Genomic DNA, 19,252 nt, shown 5'->3' with positions numbered 1-19,252 from the left:
ATAATAACTCTGCATTCTCAGGTAACATCAAGGGCATGGTGTTATCTTTTCCATTTTTATCATGTATACATAACAAGGTTTCACACAGCGTTTGAACTTTGTACAGTATAGGGATGTGAACGCATTGGAGAGGGTGCAGAAGAGGTTTACCAGAATGGTTCCAGGGAATTTTCACTTCAATTATGAGGAAAGATTGGAGAAGTTGGACTGTTTTCCTTGGAGAGGTAAAGGCTAAGAGGAGACTTGATAGAACTTTTCAAAATAATGAGGGGAGCTGGACAGAGTAGATAGGGAGAAACTGTTCCCACTCATAAATGGATCGAGAACCAGAGGGCACAGTTTTGAAAGTGTTTTGCAAAAGAAGCAAACGCGAGGTGAGAAAAATCTTTTTTCACACAGTGAGTAGTCGGGGTTTGGTATACCCTGCGGGGAAGTGTGGTGGAGGCAGGTTCAATGGAGGCATTCAAGAGGGCATTGTTTCTATTTAAATAACCGCCCAATGTTCAGGGTCATGGGGTAAAGGCAGGAGATTGGTACGAAGTCGAAATGCTCAAGAGATGGCTGGTGCAGACACGACGGGCCGAACGGCCTCCTTCTGCACCGTAACGATTTCCACTTGTGTCCCTTGCTCACCCACCTCAAGACCTCGCTGCAAAAACAGGGTGGAAATCCCAGTTATTTGTTTCCCCAATGTTGCCTGTGGCTCATGGATTTTTTATTTTAACGCTACCTTAACATCGATTTGTTTTGTGAAAGAATGAGATAACTCTTTATGCAGGCAATAAAAGCAAGCCAGCTTCGCCAGGCTTTTTGCAGTGGGTGCCGGAATGATCACTTTTATGCTGCAATATAGCAACTGGTGCCGTGTGCAATGTGCAATCTGCACATTTTTTATCATTTATACATTTTGTCCAGCAGTTATACAAAACAGAGCTCATTTACAAGTCCACCGTCGATTGGAGCTTAATCCTTAAAAGGGATTTATTAGCGGAAAGGGATTTATTGAAAATGTCAGTTCATCCCCTGTAGAGTTTTAAGTGAAATGAATTTAACCAGTGACACTGGAACAAGTCTTGTTCTGAGAAGCACTGTGACCTGGTAACGGGAGACATATCTGTATACAGTTTATTTACAGTGCAAAATGATTTCACAGATAATCCCCAAAATTTCTCTCATTGTTTAAACCCTCGCTGGGCTCTGAACGGCTTTGACTGCGCCAGCGGAGGAAATAACCAGCAAAAACGGAGTTAGCGCACGAGAAAAGACTTTTTGGCTTAATCTTCTTCACATGCCGCAGTTTCACTCAAGCACCTCTGAGTGGTTGTCATTCTTTGTGGAGTCTACTGCTTCCCAGTATTAATCATTAACAGGAAATGTCCGACCTAATATTAAAACAAGATGTGAGGTTCGAATGATTTTTCCCCCCCCGGCAGTACTTCTCACCAGTCAGATTGCTTGAGCTATTCTTTTTTATTTTGTGTTGCCATCCCACAGCTTTTGAGAGCGAGTAACTCATTTAGTTGGCTCCATGACTCCAATCATTATCAGGATAAAAGTTGAGTTGGAGGGAGGGGGGTTTGTGGAAGTTGAGATTTAGTGAAAACAGATTGGCATTTGCATATGAAGAAAGATGTGTAGGCATCCCATAGTTTCTTAAAGACTCTCCTTGGAGAGTGAAAGATGGAAGGGGAACAAAACCATAAGAGCAGGCTTTTCCATTCAGAGCTGAAGGATTCATGCCTGCTCCCTGTGGTGATCTCTTGATTAAGCTGCAGTAGGGAAAGCCATAATTCTAAAACCACTTTAATTTCCTAAACAGAGGTTTATTGGTGTAGTTCTTTTTTTTTTAAAAGAAAAAACCCCAAATAACCACATTTTCTATTCTGTTTTAAGTGCTGATCCTTAAACGCTAATTTTTTTTTTTGTTGCCGTTTTTGGCTGTTTGTGCAGAAGCAAGTTTGCAGAGCTCCACCATATGCTTGTGTCCTTTCGTGAATAGGAGCCTGTCATTTAATGAGATTTTGACATAGGGTTACATGCTATTGTTGAAGTCCCCACATGCTCTCCCACTTCCTCTGGAGTGCAAATAGTGTAGTAACTCGGTGCTTCCTGTTGCAGCTTTCCTGTGTTTGCACTCTGCTTAGAGACACTGCGTTTCAGTTCTGAAAGCAAATAAGTGGCAATATTACATCGTACCTCCTGTAGAATCTACAGGGGAGAAGAGAGCCAGATCTTAAAGAAGGTAAGTTCTGTCCATACTTGGTTACTTGAAAGAGATGGTCTGATGTTGAAGAGTAGCTGACTTGTGCTGTTAGATACTGTAGCTGATTCTGTTAGTGGCACACATGTGCTGTCTAATGAAGGGAGAAATGGGACAGAAATGCAAACAGTGGGTGTGCTCCTTTATATGGCACTGGGGACTGTGTGTGTGTGGAGGCAAAATTAACTGATTGCATAAATAGATATTTCACATTGTATGCTGCAGGTGATGAGATTGTGCTGCTTTAATGTGTCTCCTGTTTAATATTGTGCTGTTCACAGTAGATTGTTAAAAATCTTTAAAATGTGCATTCCATTGTTCAGTTTCTGTACAGTGCGTAGTATTCAAGATTTAACCTGACTGGAACTAGAATACTGTGAAGAGGAAGTATTATTAATGCTGTAAAGTAATGTACTAAAGTAATGCTGTACTTTACAATGCTCTAACAGGAAAAAAAAATCGAGTACTTTAGTAAATGAGATTGGGAGGTAGTGGGGAGGGGGGGTGGTTGGTGGGGAGGGGGGAGGGGGGGTGGTTGGTGGTGGGTGTTGTTACCCAGTAATTTATCCCAAATTGCTTATCAGAAAAAATTGGTAGTTCTCCAAGAACATTTTGCATTGAGTAGTGTACTAATTGGAATAACTATTGGTTACTGGATCTAGCTATTATCAGCAATGTAACTAACCCTTCCAGATTATCGGCTGTTCAAGGTTACAATACTGAAATTTCTGACTTTTAGTGGCATATCTGAATGATAAGGCACTGTAATCTAATGTCACCTTGATATCAATGTACAGCTTGACTTTGGTTATCAGTTATATAACCAGTGAGTAACATTTTATAACTATTATTTTAGAGTGCGGGCTATTTCACAGAAGGAGTGTAGGGATAGGATTCGGTATATACTGAACATAAAATGGCATGCGAGGAACTGAGTGGGAGAGAACACCACCTTTTTAAATCACTGGGCTGGGGCTCAAATTCAAATTCAGCCCAGGCTGATGTGAAGTGAAACTCTCTGAGCTAGCTAACTACAAGGGCCCTAAATGAAAACAACATGGGGAAAATCTCATTGAAATTCCTAGTGAGTACAAATCGATAGAGCGAACTGCCTTAATGTGGCATTAAATTAAGCAATCACACGCCAGCTAATAAAGGGTAGTTGGCGGTGGAACTTGCACACCTGTGCAGCAAGGGTGGTTGCGGAGGATTTCTTGACCCAAAGCAAAAGAAAGCTTCATTCTGCATCCAAACTGTGATGTCTCTAGCTAGAAGGTCTCTTGATTTTGATGCTCACACTGGATTCTAAACAGGGGGATGCGTGTTCTATAGAACTGGCAGCAACGCATAGGACATCCCTTACTTGACAGAATGCAAACTGTAAACCCTTAATATTGCTGAAAAGAGAGCCAATTTACCAAAGCTTTTTGTCTTGCACTCGTCAGGACAAATGGAAGAATGCCAAATTTCCAAAAAAATCACAACAATTTATACTGCATGAAAAAGGTGCTGATTGGTTGGCAAGTTGACTGTGGCCAGAGTGTTGGCATGGAGAAAGCTTTGGGGAAACCCTCAGTGGCATGGTTTTAAAAAAAAAAGCATTTTCATAAATAGTACCAATATATTTCAGATCCAGTCCAGTAGCTGAGTTTGTCTAGTACATTCATCCAGGTGGCCCAGACTGGATTTTTCTACCACAACAAAGTGAGTTGTGCTTGTAACAGGGAGAAAACCAGCCATGCACTGATTCATGTCAGCTGTGGCTCTCCTAGTAGCACTGTCACCTCTGAGTCACAAGATTCTGGGTTCAAGTCCAGCAACTCAAGGGCTTGAGCACAAAAATAAAAACAAAAAACTGCAAATGCTGGAAATCCAAAACAAAAACAGAAATACCTGGGAAAGGCTCAGCAGGTCTGGCAGCATCGGCGGAGAAGAGCAAAGTTGACATTTCGAGTCCTCATGACCAGCTGGAACCAGCTTATATTTCACCCCTTTCCTATGTCTATATTTAGTTCTGTTGAAAGGTCATGAGGACTCGAAATGTCAACTGTGTTCTTCTCCGCCGATGCTGCCAGACCTGCTGAGTTTTTCCAGGTATTTCTGTTTTTCTTGAGCACAAAATTGAAGGCTGACACTTCAGTGCAATACTGAGGCAATGTAGCACTGTGAAAGGTGCTGTTTTTCAGAGAGGTGGATGTAACAGATCCCATGGCACTATTTCAAAGAAGAGCTGGGAGCTACCCCTGGTGTCTTGGTCAATATTTATCCCTCCATCAATATCACAAAAAAATTATCTGATCATTATCACACATTGCTGCTTGTGGGAGTTTGCTGTGTGCAAATTGGCTGCTGTGTTTCCTACACTGCAACATTACATTGCACTTCAAAAGAATCCCATTGACTTTAAACTGCTTTGAGAAGTCCAGTGGTCATGAAAAGTGCTATATAAGTGCAAGACTGTCTTTCTTTCTGTTACATTCCAGTGGTGATGGTTAGACAAACCTGTAACCATCCAGAGTTCTGTTCTGTTAGTGCTCTGAAGAAAAGTCATGCGGACTCGAAACGTTAACTCTGTCTTTCTCTCCACAGATGCTATCAGACCTGCTGAGTTTTTCCAGCAATTTTTGTTTTTGTTTCAGATTTCCAGCATCCGCAGTATTTTGCTTTTAACCATCTAGAATTGTCGCAAAGTCAATCCTAAACACTGGGCTACATGGCTGGCTACCCAAAAACCATTAAATTCAGTATAAGCTAATCAATATTGCAATCAACTTAGGCACTAGTTACACTGATTGCAATCTTTCTGTCTTCCACCACAGCATTCAATGGCAATTGTAACTTTCGGACAGCAGCGTTCATACCAACCTAACTAACAATGTGATGAGAACCGTTCGCATGTTGTTAGTACTCCACTGACAACGACACCTAAAAGCTTGTTATATTTGAAAGGTGTAATTTTCCTCTGGTCAGTTAGTCTCCATAGGTAATTGCTATACAATTATCAGCTTGCTCCAATCACATTTCCTGAGACTGAGAAGCTCAAATAGCCATTCAATGGAGCCATAATGAGACGTTAAATATTGTAATGTTAACTTGTGCTTCGAGTTGTCTCAAAGCAGTGATGGATAAAGTGACCATTTAGGTTAGTGAGACTGAGTGCTTTGAGCTGAAGAGAGCATTTCTGATAATGAAAATGTAGGCTTCCTTTAATTTTGATAAGCTTCTATTTGACTTTAGCTTAAAGACACTAGGGGTGAAACTGATCTATGCCAGCAGTTTGAAACAGACCCACAGCAAAGCAGCTATCTGTTATACACCATTTGCTTTTCATTGACCTGGAAAATATTGCCCAGATTTTTAATTTGAAACTAATTACAAACAATAGTGACACTACAAAACAAGCCTGCAAAAGAAATCTGAACTATCGTTAAGTGGAAAGAAGACTGGGTATGGTGAAAAATCGGTTGCATGTTTGCTGCAAGACTGTTTCTGCCTCGACCAATTTTTAGCCCTGCTCAGTTTGATTTTCGAGATATTGGCGTGGTTTAGTTGTGATATCTATGTTAACTTCAGCCGTTATAAAGGGGAGGTATCGAGGGAGAATTACATTGAAAGCTTTAAGGTTGGTGGTTTTGGTTGAGTTTCTGAGTTGACCTTTCAAGTGTTCGCACATATATTGCTGCAAAGAGAAAAATTCAGCTCAAGTTTCTTTCAACGTGAGCTGGGCACATTTCAGAATGAATTAGCCTGTGTATTTCAAAACATGTTACTCCTGGTACATAGACTAGATATAACTAGTCGAACATGAAATTGTCTTATTATTTCTGTGAACTACTTGCCTGTTATGTTCTCTCATGTAGTACCTCAAGCTCCAGTTATACTGCAGACGCAGGTACCTGTATTGTGCATCCAGCGGAGCAGAGTTACATTATTAGTTATGCATCCGTACAGTTTGTGGTACAGCCAGCCACAAAGATGCACTGTATGTGCAAGCCCTCTTATTATGTCAAGCAGGCAGGATACCCCTTTCCCCCATAACATTTATGACTTTTCATGGAAATGTTTTTAGGCTGCCTAGGCACTCAAGTGGCTACAAGGGGATTCTTAAAATGCAGCATTGCACCAGGCTGGAGTTATACTGCAGCTGGTGCAAACTCAAGTTGGTATGCTTTTTGGACTTCAGATCAAGATCCTGCAAGCTGAGTTATACTGACACAGCCATTGGACCTCCAAACCTGTTTCCAATTTGATGTGGACTTGGTACCTTAAATGCGGCCTGAAGGTTTAGTGAGAAGTTTTATCATTGCACTGGCGTCCATGTTTTAAAAAACCCGCTAAAATGATGATAAATCATTTGCTAACTTCATGTAACTGAGACCACTAGCAATGCATGCCAGAACTCTCTCAGATAATATTACTATAATTTTAAAAGGCCCACACACTTACGGTGGCGTATGCTTTATAGTGTCAGCCGGGGCTTAGGCTAGCACTCTCGGAGTCAGATAATTATGGGTTAATGTCCCACTTCAGGGACTTGAGTACAAAATCTAGGCTGTCACTATCAGAGGGGCTGTCTTTCAGATGAGGTTTTAATGGAGTTGCCAACTCTCTAGGATTGGCCTGGAGTCTCTAGGAATTGGATATCAATTTCCAGGACACGGCTTTGTGAAACCCTGGAGAAAAATCATAGGGATGTTAAAAGAGATTGGCTTTATTTTTGCCATTTTCTTTGAACATTTCTCTTTTCCCATTTTCAATATTTTTAGATCTGGTTTATAAAAAAAGACTATTTGGCCAACAGTCAAGTATTATCCATTTGGGTAATGAGTCTTTTTGCTTTCCAGTTAGCGTAGGAAGGCAGTACGTCACAAGGATGGATGTGTTGGCCGAGTAATGGTTGGAGGGTGGGGGCAAGTCAGGTGATAAAACCTCCAGGAATACATTTAATCGCAGTTGACAAGCCTAGGTGTTAAACTGAGACACCGTCTGCTTTCTCAAGTAGATGTAAAGATCCCATGACGCTATATCGACAAAGAGCAAGCGAACTATTCCCAGTGTCGAGGTCAATACTTTTCCATCAACGAACACCTCTGGTCATTATCACGTTGCTCTTTGAGGGAGTATGCTGTGCATAAATTGTCTTCCTACATTTCAACAGGCACTTCAAAGTGCTTCATTTGCTGTAAAGTTCTCTATGATGACTTTAGGTCTTGAAAGGGGGCTATACAATGAAAGCTTTCCTTTACTAGAACGCCTTCAGACAGAGGTAACCTTGCAACAAGTCTGTCGAACAGCAGCATTGTATTTTGAAGGGAGTTCCACCCCCAGCTTTGCGCACACAATACTAAAAACTCATTTTAAAAAAAAAACATTGAATTGGACAGTACAAAAAAGAGCAATTCATTGTAAACAAAACAACAAGCAACAATAATTGATACCAAAATGCAGTTCAGTATTAAAATATACCATTGGGCTTCCTGTGGCATAGCTCAGGGTAAGTCAGAGGTTATGGTGCTACAAAGTAGTGTGATTACTGAGCCGTTGACATGAGCGAGGGTAGTGTTACAATTTTGGATCTTTTGCATGCTTTTTTTCACTTTTATTCCCATTGCGAAATTCCAACTTCCTAGAAGTGTCTTCATTCACCTATAAAGTATATATACTGTAAAGCACAATAGCAAATAAAATATTTATTGAGGGTTTCTGTTAAAGGGTTACTGACCAAGATGGAATTAAGGTACTGATCAACCATTGAATTGAATGGCAGAATAGGCTTGAGGGGCTGAATGGCCTATTAGTGCTCCTGGAACAGCAACTAATTGGTTTAAACTGATGGTAACTACCTTTTGTTTTCAAAAATTTGTTCTTTTGTCTTCAAAAGCAGTAGGGCAAGACCAGATTTTAATTTTGCTTCGTATTACATAGTATTTACGGCACAAAAACAGGCTGTTCAGCCCAACGTGTCTATACAGTGTTTTTATTCCACAAGAGCCTCCTCCTTCCAATCTTCTTCAACTAATCCTTTCAACATATCCTTCTATTCCTTTCTCCCTCGTGTGCTTCAAAGCTTCCCCTTAATGCATCTATAATATTCGCCTCAACTATTCATTGTGGTTGCGAGTTCCACATTTTAACAAGGGTAAAGAATTTTCTTATCAATTCCCTTTTGGATTTTTTTTCGATATTTTATATTCACGGCCCTAGTTTGGTTCCCCCCACAAGTGGGAATATCTTGAACTATGAAAAAACTTGTACTAAATGATGAACAGTAAGTGACTATATAAGAATACGTTTCTACATGGATTTATAGTCGGCATTCCTATTCTCCAGCTTTCGAAACTGAGCCCCTCTTTCTGATAGTATTTTCTCATCAGAAATGCTTAGTCCATCCTGTGTTTCTGTGAAGATTCCAGTTGGCTCATGGAAATTTGGCTAGGCTGTGTTCTGTTGACATTTCAATTCGATGAAGAGTTCAGCCACCTAAAGCACTCTTTGACCATTTGGCAAGGCTTGTTGGAGTTAAGTAACTTTACATTTAAGTTCAAATCTTTTATACACGTAACAGAACCAGCCGAGCAGTATGTATATATTTGGAAGTGACTCAGAAAAACATCATGGCCAGGTGCATGGGAACACCACCACCTCCATGTTCCCCTCCAAGTCACACATCATCCTGACTTGGAAAATATATTGCTATTCCTTCATCGCCACTGGATCAAAATCCTGGAATTCCCAATCTAACAGCATTGTGGGTGTGTCTGCATCAGCTGGACTGCAGCAGTTAAAGAAAGCGGCTCACCACCACTTTCTCAAGGGCAATTGGGGATGCTGGCCTTGCCAATGGTACTCGTGACCAATGGACGAATAAAGCAGAATTGCTAATAAAAGGGCTTAAAGACAAAAAAGACAATTTTATTGTTCTGCTTGTAGCTACTCAGGAGGTCTGCTGTCATGGTATGTCATGCTTGTCTATCTTGTGTCATCCTCATACATCCACTGTAGCTCGTCTCCAGCCAGTCTGTGACGCCCATCATCCATCTTACGCTTAGGTGAACTCTTCTTTCTGCTGCCCTCCACTTTGCCCTCTACAAGAGATCTCTGTAGCTTTTCAGTTCTGATCAAATGGCTGAAGTACTGACATTTTCTTTTCTGGATGTCAAGTTACTTTAGCTCTTGCAATTTCTAACACCTCTTCATTTGTCTTATGATCTGTAAATGGAATTTTAAGCATTTTATTAACAGCTTTAAGCAATTTTATATGCCAGTTAAATTGTTAGGGGGAGGCGATGGCATAGTGGTATTGTTGCTGGACTAGTAATCCAGAGACCCAGGGTAATGCTCTGGGGGTTTGAATCCCGCCACAGCAGATGGTGCCGATTGTTGTAAAAACCCATCTGGTTCACTAATGTCCTTTAGGGAAGGAAATCTGCTGCCCTTACCTGGTCTGTGACTCCTTAAATGCCCTCTGAAATGGCCACTCAGTTGTACCAAACCGCTACAAAAGTCTCAAAAAAGGAATGAAACTTGCCTCCCTTCCTAACAGCACTGTGGGTGTACCTACACCACATGGACTGCAGCAGTTCAAGAAGGCAGCTCACCACCACCTTCTCAAGGGCAACTAGGGATGGACAATAAATGCTGGCCCAGCCAGCGAAGCCCACATGCTGTGAATGAATAAAAAAATTATGATTTTGTAAAATATATAGTTTTATAATTCTTATTTTCAGTCCTGAGATATTTTGTGTTTTCAAAAGAACTAAGGGGCTTTTCAAAAACATGTCGGATAAGTTCATTGGTTCAGTTTCAGTATTTGTAATATAAAATTTTACTGACTAGTCATTCATTGGTTCCCTTTATTTGAAGCAACACCTGTGATTCAGGAAGTCTGATGCAAGAGACGAGAAAACGTATTGCCTAGCTTTTTATGTAATATAGATCTTTTTGACTACTTTTCAATATCGACAGAGAAACAGCTGTATAATATAACTAATTGTATTGGTAAAGGATAGGTTTAATTTGAACACATGAGTGAGAAGCTTAAGGGTGTTTGGTATCTCCTGCTACGCACACACACACGGTCTAAAACCATACCTTCGTTCTGCTTTTTAATTTATCTCGATAGCCTGTCATTCATTTTCAGAAAAACAGAGACAAGGTTTCCCCTAGTTATAAATACATCCTATTAACATGCAAATCACAAAATTAAAATCAGCAATTAAAGATTTATATAGCTGTGCCAATAAATTTGGCCAAAAACTATTTTTGTTTTGGATCAAACTGTTGTGAAGCTGGGTTGATGAGGAACTATGTTATTAAGAGGAAGTTGTGCGCTGTGAGCCGTGTGGTTTTTACTTGCTATCAGTTCCACCACTCAAGTTTCATGAGGAATGGTGCTTGTAATTGGTCATCGTCAGTTTTCATTTTTGCACGTATCATCCAGGAGAAGAGTCATTAAGGTTTGGCAGGCTTGGGCAACCCTGCAATAGTTTCCTCAGCTGTAGTATTTACTCGGTGCGGCAGTGGAAAAGGCTGACAGCACAGCTGGGCTGCGCTGGGCAGGAAGCTAAGGGTTGAAAATTGACCTGACCCATGTGCTTCAGAGTTCCGAAGCTGCCAGAGAATCTGGTGTGAAGTGCTGAAGTGCTGAAGGCAGGATGTTAACATGGCTGATCCACCAATCTAGGAAGATGTTGCTGTTTTATTTGGCAATAGCTTTATGTTTCTGTCACCAAAACGGCAGCCTGTTGCTTCCTAGAAATTGTACTGTTTTGAATATTTAAAGATTAGATTGTTGCTGATAACACCATTCAGGCCTGAAAATAAATATCAGGGAAGAATGCACATGCAGCCAATGATGGAAACATTTAAATGCAGGAAGAGAAAATTTATTCTTAATTAATCTTTCTGCATCGTTATACTAACGAGATCCTCATCCAAACATCTGTTAAGGCTCTTCTGAGGTCTCGAGAGAGTTTATTGGATGAGCAACAAAATGGCACAGATCAGAAATGGCCCTCATTGACTCCTGAGTCTGCACACTTAGCTTTTGTCATCCAGGGTATTGGGAGCAGTGTCTCATGTTGGATAATAGAAGGGGAAATCAGTTAGGCTTTCTACACCTGATTGCCAGCCAACAAGTCCTCCTGAAGCATGTGTGTATGAACCTGGGGTGAGAGAGCTGTGGCCGTGTCCTTGGTCAAATAGCAAACTGGTGTATTTCGTCGGGTCTCTCAAATGAAGAAATGCCATATGTGGAAGTGTGGAAGGATTTTATGGAGCTATGTTGAACAAGGAGTCAACATTTTGGGGAGGAGAGTCACGGCAAAAGGGTTGAGAGCTGTGCTCTTCATGGTCAATATTTGGGAGAGATTATTAACCGCAAGAATTCTGTAAGATATACCGCCCATGATGTGTGGCACATTTTTCTCTCCGGGATTAAAGTAGCTGTGAAATTAAACACTGCTGGGGTCCCATGCTGCGGAATTCCCTCCCCAAAACTCTTCTGTCTCTGCACATCCCTCTCTTTACTGAAAAGCCTCCATAAAAGCCATGCCAAGCTTTTAGTCACCTCTCCCAACAGCCTCCTCCTTTGGCAGAGAATCCACTTGCTTTTCTGTGAGGCACCTTCAGATGCTGCTGCGTTAAGGGTGCCCTATAAGTGCATGTGGCTCATGCTTTTAAATTTGAGCGCTTGGCTCAGAGCCTGGCCCTGCTGGGATCCAATCCTGGCAATTTGGATTTGGAGATTAGTGTGGTTCTCAAGATTTTCCATCCCTTACAATGAGCCAATTCCCAATATGCATTCCTGGCACAGGAAGCTAAGAGCCTGGGCACAAAGTCAAACCTTTAAATATTATAGTATGTTGAGCCAAACAATTTCTATTCTGTATTTACTTTCCTGTTTGGAAATTGTCCATTTTTCTCATGTGGAAAGGCGAAAGCAGAAATTTGGGTCGTGGAATCGTACACATCGATGATGTATCGTGCCAATTTCACATCAACAACAACAACTTGTGTTTATATAGCTTCTGAATGGCCACTGTAAATAGGCAGTGATCCACATCCCATGAATGAATAAAAAGGAAGTCCCGTGCAACCGTAGGCTAAGATGGTTCACGGACTCCCGGGCCGCCTGTATTTTCTGCGGACTTGGGGAGTCTGTGCTCCATGTTTACGTAGCGTGCGCAAGGCTGCAGCCCCTTCTTAGTTATTTGACGGGGCTGCTCCTCAGGTTCTGGCTGCACTTCAGCCCTTTGACCACACCCGGTGGGGAGGGGTGGGTAGCGGGGTGGTCACCTCCTGGGCCAGGTGGCCCAGGTGGCCATTTACAGGTCCAGGCAGCAGGCGGTCGAGGGGGTCATCAAGCCCGACTGTCTATAACCCCCCCAATGCGGCTGCGTTGGCGTCTGGGTGTCCCTGGCGAGGGAGCACGCGGTGTCCACTAGTACGCTTGAGTGATGGGCACCGTGGGGGCTAGAGTGCTTCCTCGGCCCCCAAAAACCACATTTTAATTTAGTTAGATAAGTTTCCTTTGGAGTTTTGTTTCTGTTACAGTGGCCTTTAAGGGGCTATCACTTTAATTTGTTAATTTGCCCATTTGTTTATTGTAGCGTTCAAAAGAGCATTAAAAGAGACTCTACATAGGTTAAGCGAAGTTGCAGCCCCTGTTGCACTATTTGAGGGGGGGGGGTTGCTCCTCAAGTTTTGTTTGCACTTCAGCCCCACGCTCCTGCTCTTTGGCCACCCAGTGCAGAGAGGGGTAGGCAGATTGGAGGACCTCCTCATGGGCCTGCTCCTGGGCCTCACCAAGGTGGCCATTAACAGGTCCAGGCAGCGGGCTGTGGAGGAGGTCATTAGACCTGACTGTCTGCCTCTCTTTTCCTTGGTTACATCTGTGCCTGGGAGTCCTTTAGAGAGGGAGCATGCAGTATTGACCGGTAGGCTTGAGGCCTTCCATGACCCCTGGGCACCATGGGCTGGAGCGCATCATCAGCTCTGGAACATAATTTTAATAAGTTTCCTTGGTAGTTTTGTTTTGGTTACAGTACCCCTTTAAGGGGTTGTTAATTTGATTATTTATTTGTTTATTTTATTGGCATACTCAAAGGAGTATAAAAAGGGACTGCTAGGACACTGGGTGGATCTGTAGGTAAGAGGCAGAGATATGTAATGCTGCATTCTGTGAAAACTGACCAAGAGAAGGGTTTGTGCCTAGATTCATTCTTCGCCACCTGGCTTGGCTTTCATATAACTGAAATTTAGCTAAGGAGTGTTACCCAGAACTACAAATGAATTCTTGTTGCCTTGCCTCAGATTTTTGCTTTATTCTTCCCTCCTGCTGAGGTATGGTTTCACAGACAGTGGCATTGCCAAGGGACCTCACTCAGGTGTCCACTCTGCACATGTAAACCAAGAGTGTTAGAACATCATTCAACTCGGAAAGCCATATATCTAGGCCAGATTATATTTTCACCAAACACTCAACAGCTTTACGCTTTCCATCAGGGTCAGCAACCAGGAGTGGGAATTCTTGCTGATATTTTCCCTTGCATGGCCCAGAGTTGCCCTGAGCTTTAGAGCTAGGCTTGTGGGAAAGAACTAGGCCCTAGTTCTTGGAGTACGACACTAAATATTTACTATTTATTTGACACAACCTGTCACTTCCTTGCAAACTGTGTGGTAACCACATCTTGCATGGCAACAGACAATCTCAGCAATGGTGCGCAAGAGACCACACATATGAAGTTGTGTGGAAATGCAAGTACTGTCACCAAAGTGCAAGCAAAAGAGGTAGAGAAATGGAACCATGAAATACAATCTCAGCACTTTCATTTCATAAATAGACCACTGAGTTACTTCTGCGATGTGGTATTTATAATCACAGTAGAGAGAGGCTGTTGAAGGTTTACTCAGGCTGCCGTTCCTTCCTGATCTGCTGTGCACTCTCATTATTAACTGCCAAGCTAGCACTGTTTCCAAATGTGGATTTCAAGGACTTTTGATCAAAGTTAATGATGTCTAACATAGCTCCATGTGCAAAATAAATGACATGAATTAAAAGTAGTAGATCAATTAAAATCACAAGCAATAAACAATTTTGCTTTTTTCAGAAGTGCTGCTTCAATTGAAGCTACTCTTTCAGTCATTTTTCAATCCTTCACTTATCATATTCATTCACTAAGCTCCATTGGACTCGAACTCTACTCTCTGTTACTTAATCTATATCAATATTCTAGTCTTTCTCTTTGTGCACTTAAAATGTTCAATTTTTGGTCGCTCGCCATTCTTCCCAATGTACATGAACTTCATTCTTTGCTATTCATTCTCTTCTATAAAATACCAATCTTGCCCTTCATCTTCCAGTCTCTTTGGCCTCTGTCGGCTGAATATTATGCTTCCCGGTCAGTGGGTTTGAAGGTGTGTGGGATGGGGTGGGGGGGGGGAACACTCCTTTGCGGGTCCCCTAGGCCCATTGGAGGCACCCACCCCCAAGGTCACCCCACCCCTTTAACCCTTCCCCGGCCTCTTGAACTCACTCCCCCTCGCTGACAAGCCCAACCTCGCGCTTAACCTGGGCTGCTTGGTGTGGTGGGGCTGCCTGTAGCCACCGCCCCCAGCTGGTGCTGCTGGGACTAGAGAGCTGCCGGCTATCTGATTGGCCGGCAGTTCTCTTAAGGTGGGACTTTCTCCCGAGATGGGGCCGGAAGTCTCGCCTTAAAGAAATTAATTCTGTGGGGCAGCCAGGAATCGGGAGCGGGCTCTCCCCGACTTTTTAGCCGGAGAGGGGGACGCGGACGACGCCTTGCCATAAAACCCAGCCCAGTCTCTTCGGACTCTGCTCAATTTCCTGTCTGCCCTAGCTGTTATCATCGGGCTCAGTCCCCTGCTAGTTCTCACTGTCTCCTCCCACTGCAACTTGGTGCAATTGTGTCAAAGGATATCCAGTCAATATTGCAACACAGCCAGATAATGTTGCTGAGGCTGCATAGCTTTGAACAACTGCAGCTAACTGTCCCACAATATAATCAACAAACTCTCACTGCTTTACAATTTAATCAGCTAGCAAGGCTAATTTTCGACGCATCTTGGCACAGGCTGCTATTAGTCCAGAAACGCTATGGCCAGTCTTCCTGCCTATGAAATTTTGCAGCTATACCAGTCTAAGCCCAAGTTGGACAGTCAAGTCACAGCACTGTGTGTTGGATTGCCCTGTGGCAAATTTGTGTAGGTCACATTCAATCCCAATGTGATGAACAGCCTGATTTAGGCATGACCACAGCTGCATGTTGGGCTGTCCTTAAAATCCCTTTTGTGGAGGAGGTGTGATGCCTTTGTCTGTATAGTGTGGATCCTGTTGAGTATAGACTATTGTTTTCAAGGGAGGTCAAGTCCTGGAGGCTGTACTGTCGAATCACGCAACAGATTTTTGTTGGTGATGTTGGTGTCAGCCCAGAGTTTTGTAAAATTTATTTATGGGATGTGGTTTTGCTGGCTAGGCCAGCATTTATTGCCCATCCCTAATTGCCCTTTAAGAGGTGGTGGTGAATTGCCTTCTTGAACCGTTGCAGTCTCTGTGGTGTAGGTACACCCACAGTGCTGTTGGGGAGGGAGTTCCAGGATTTTGACCCAGCGACAGTGAAGGAACGGCCGATATTTTCCAAGTCAGGGTGGTGAGTGGCTTGGAGGGGAACTTGCAGGTTGCACCATCTGCCCTTTTTGTCAAAATCTGCAATGCACAAAACATGCGCAGAGCTCCAGAAAGGTTTACGTGATTTGACTCTTATGTTCGGTCTAGTTGTACAGAACCAGCCATGACTCGGTGGTAGCACTGAGTCAGAAGATTATGGGTTCACGTCTGAACCCAGACACTTAAACCCATAACCTAGTGTCAAACTGAGGGAGTGCTGCACTGTTGGAGATTCAGTCTTTCAGATGAGAAACCGTAGACCCCACCTGCACTCTCGCCTGGATGTAAAAGATCCCATTGCGTTATTCAAAGAAGAGCAGGGGAATTACCCTCGGTGTCCCCTGGACAGCATTTATTCCTCTAGCAACATCACAAAGGCAGATTATCTGGGCATTATCACACTGCTGTTTGTGGGAGCTTACTGTGCACAAATTGGCTGCCACACTGATTACACTTCAAAAGTATTCCATTGGCTATAAATCACTGTGACATTCTGAGGTTATGAAAAGAGTTATAAAAAAGCAAGTCTTTCTTTCTTTACTGCTACTCAGTGAGAGTAAACAGTATAGACCTGAGATTGATCCTAACACCTTTTAGTCTGAATGATTCAGACCCAGTATGTGGTAACCCATAAAACTGTGATCAAACATTCTAACATATGTAAATTCATTTGAGTCATTTAATATTATTTTATTGCACCATTATTCATGGGCATCAACTGAATCCCTTACACCTACATCAATGAAATTAGTTGAAGTATTTGAATATAAGATCCAAATAGAGTTTACATATTACATGGATGTAAATGCTTTAGAAGCAGTTCAGAGAAGATTTACCAGCCTAATACCAGGAATGGGAGGGTTGTCTTATAAGGAAAGGCTGGACAGGTTAAGGCTTGTACCCATTGAAGTTTAGAAGAGTAAGAGGTAACATGATCTTTAAGATCCTAAGGGGTCTTGACAGGGTGGATGTGGAGAGGATGTTTCCCCTTGTGGGAGAATCTGGAACTAGGGGTCACAGTTTAACGATAAGGGATCGCTCATTTAAGAGGAGAAATTTTTTCTCTCAGATGGTCGTGAGTCTTTGTAACTCTCTCTTCCTCAAAAGGCAGTGAAAGCAGGGTCTTTGAATATTTTTAAGGCAGAGCTAGATAGATTCTTGATTAACAAGGGAGTGAAAGGTTATCGGGGGTAGGTGGGAGCTTACAATCAGTTCAGCTATGATCTTATTGAATGGCGGAGCAGGCTTGAAGGGCCTACTCCTGCTCCTAATTCATATGTTGGTGGATTCTTGTTCATCCTTTTGAGGTGAAGAGGACTGTGTTCATTATCTGGAGTGTTTGGTAGAGTGTTGGGTATATAGATGACTACTAAGGCTGGTTTGTCTCTGGAAGGCTCTGCTGTAAACAGGACGGGATACCGCAGACGATAGAGTTTGTATGAGCTTCTGGCTCGGGGTTTTTTCTCTGCCTCTGATATGCTCTTGCTTTTGAAGGAGGCTCTATCATTTTTTCTTTGGCTGTGCCAGATCCAGTGATCGTGGGCGAGCTTCTCCCAAAACTCCTAAGTGAAGCCTTCAGGGTATCCTTGTAGCATTTCCTTTGGCTGCCGTGAGAGTGCACCTCAGACTTGAGCTCTCCATAAAAGAAGTGAATGTCAGGCATTCTGGCTACATAACCAGCCCAGCTCAGTTGGGACTGTCTCAGTATGGTGTGGACATTTGACATGCCAGCTCAGGTGGGCACCTCAGTGCCTGGTATTTTCTCCTGCCAACGGATCTTCAGAAGCTTCCGAAGACAGCTCAAGTGAAAGTGGTTGAGTTTCTTGGCATGATGCTGGTACACAATCCAACTTGTGCATGCGTAGAACAGAGTGGACAGCAGTATAACTCTATAGACTTTGACAAAAACAGAAACAGAAATACCTGGAAAAACTCAGCAGGTCTGGCAGCATTGGCGGAGAAGAGCACAGTTGATGTTTCGAGTCCTCACGACCCTTCAATCAGAACGGTTCTGTTGAAGGGTCATGAGGACTCGAAATGTCAACTGTGCTCTTCTCCGCCGATGCTGCCAGACCTGCTGAGTTTTTCCAGGTATTTCTGTTTCTGTTTTTGTTTTGGATTTCCAGCATCCGCAGTTCTTTGCTTTTATCTATAGACTTTGAGTTTGGCAGATTACGGGATTATTACAGGTGGAACAATCATTACATTCAGAAAGGGATTTTCATATTGACAATATTATGACTCTAGATGGGCACAAGGCCGGTTACTTTGTTTTATTAGTGATTTTTTTCCAGAACTTAAATTCTAACAATGTTACTTAGTGCATACCATAGTAAATTATGATTTACACACCAACAGTCAAATAACAAAAGCTATGACAAAATGCAGCCAAAGCTGTGCTATTTTATTGAAAAGATTATACCTTGTCCTGAAACGCTGCTGGAAAAATTAAAACTCACGAGATGAAACTTGCGCTTTCAAAGAATTCGGGCAATTTTCTCACTCATTCTAGGACATTCAATGCTCACAATTTGGGATCTGTGTGGCTGGACACACAGTAATAAGGGTAATTGGTTGGCTACATCACAAGTGTTGCAGCCAAAAGGACTTAGCGCAAGGGGCTTTATTTGATCATCCGGTTGGGGGCCATTTTCATTCAGCAGGCCGTTTGTCCTGGATCCTTAACTCTGCAAAAATCTAATGGAGCTATCACACTACAAGTTTTATTAAGCTAATCGAGCAATATCCTGTGTATTTGCTGTGGGAAATGCATTATGAGTTATAATCACTGTAATCTAAGGGCAAGTAGCACAGAGTTACAGGTGTTTCCTCTCTGTGAGGAAATTCTTCCACCCTTCATCCTATTAAGTCCTCAGTAACTCAATAATTCCAGATGTATTCCATCGATTAAAGATGGAGCAGAACAGTTTGGGATTGTGTAAATAAGAAGGAGCACTGCTGGAAACCTGTAAAGGAAACATCAAATGCTGCAGAGGCAAGATTGATTAACATTTAGAGCGAAATTGCATTTTGTAAAATAAGGACCTCCTAGGATTGCAGGGCGATGGAGATGAGAGTCTGTGCGGCTCTCTCTCTGGGGAAGGTCTGCGATAGGCAAGAGTCCCACGCTGCTCCCTTTGGGGAAGACCCACTGACTTAACTTGCCAGTGGTGGGCCTTCCCCTTGCTCAAGGACCCCAGGGGCAGAAATCCCACCTCCGGAGAGCTAGTGCCCAATCAGATTGGCAGCTGCGCTTTGCTCAGCGACGCCACTGGGCGGGGGAGGAGCAGTGGCTGCTGCCGGTA

The 19,252-nt window shown here is 42.8% G+C and overlaps 1 protein-coding gene across 4 annotated transcripts in view; it reads left to right on the top strand.

The window, feature by feature from the left end:
* The window catches only part of LOC144691007 (neuronal-specific septin-3-like), a 414,475-nt gene that overhangs the window by 200,250 nt on the left and 194,973 nt on the right, over positions 1-19,252 (top strand). The window contains exon 1 of one of the 4 annotated variants that reach the window (XM_078558983.1): positions 1,480-2,242. The exons of the other annotated variants lie outside the window; for them this stretch is intronic. The gene's annotated coding sequence lies outside the window, so the exon portion shown is untranslated. Of the gene's footprint in view, positions 1-1,479; positions 2,243-19,252 lie in introns of those variants that run through there. 4 annotated transcript variants of the gene reach the window in all.

This window comes from Cetorhinus maximus, chromosome 15 (assembly GCF_964194155.1).
Source record: "Cetorhinus maximus chromosome 15, sCetMax3.hap1.1, whole genome shotgun sequence".
In the NCBI taxonomy this organism is placed as follows: Eukaryota; Metazoa; Chordata; class Chondrichthyes; order Lamniformes; family Cetorhinidae; genus Cetorhinus; species Cetorhinus maximus.
Note: the sequence above shows the minus strand (reverse complement) of the source record. Positions and strands in the feature narration are given on the sequence as shown.